This window comes from Atta colombica, unplaced genomic scaffold (assembly GCF_001594045.1).
Source record: "Atta colombica isolate Treedump-2 unplaced genomic scaffold, Acol1.0 scaffold12, whole genome shotgun sequence".
In the NCBI taxonomy this organism is placed as follows: domain Eukaryota; kingdom Metazoa; phylum Arthropoda; class Insecta; order Hymenoptera; family Formicidae; genus Atta; species Atta colombica.
The window spans coordinates 2,746,784-2,748,022 of NW_017259206.1; positions in this window are offsets into that span (position 1 = coordinate 2,746,784).

Here is a 1,239-nt window from a genome sequence, read left to right on the forward strand (position 1 = left end):
AAATATGAATAATATAAAATATGTGAAGTTTAACATTTAGACTCAAGAGTTATAGGAAAGCTACTAGTTTATATTATTAAAAACAACGCAAAAAAAGCTTAATAGCATAATTTTAGGTGCAAATTCAAGCTAGAGCAAAAAATAAATTAGTTTTGAAAAAAAGAATACAGTTATGACGAAAAAAAGGATCAAATAAAAATGATTAAAATAAAATTAATTAAAATATAAATTTTAATTATTTTAATAAAATCATTTAAAGTTTTGAACGTATTTCACGACTATAAATCAGATATAAAAAATTATAACAATTATTTGGAATAGGAGCAGTTTCAGGGAATTATGAGCAAATTTTGAAATTCCAGACGTGTTTACATTTTCCTCTGATTTTTCTCGATTTCTGACTAATTTCAATTTCTCTGATTGTTTCCGGTCTGTGGCAATCCTGAATAAAATACAAAATAAGAGATTTGTTTTACATTATTATATTAGATAAAAATGAAACTTAAACATTATATATCAATGTGGCACAAAAATAAAAGAAGTATACATGTTTATTTTGATGCATTTTGACAAAAGAAATTCAATATAAACATCGCCCAAAATTTACATTTCTTAACATTATCGGTATTCATTCTTAAATTTCTTGAATATTCCAGTGTATTTTAATTATTTTAAATTAGTATTTTTGCTTAAAGTTAACATAATTGAACAATTACGTTTACTTTGAAAATTAAAATCCAAGAAATAAAAATATTCAACGTAAAATTATAAAAGTGTGAAGAACATTTGTTATTAACAATTTGTCATAACGTTTGAAGAAAATCGGAACATCCGGATCTATAGCAATAACGAGATTCTGTATTCTTATGTAGAGATTCTGTGTTCGGTATGTTACTCATATCATAGTCACAATGGGTAGTGTATCATTTTTCACCTTTTTAAGAAACAATTTTGACAAATTGTTTTCGATATACTCCATCTTGTTACGTAGTTTAGTCTGGATACAACCCAATTTTATTTTAGTGATTGGGAGTTTCATTATTTTTCCATAAATCTCGAAGCAAACGTGAAACTTATCTTTATTAATGTTTATATCATATATATGTAAGCAAACTTCAACATCTACTTCATTTAAAATGTCCTCTCCAAAGCAAATAGGTGGCGGGTTCCGAGCTAAAAATATATATTCTATTTATTGAAATACAACAATGTATATTTAATTAATTTGTATATATATAT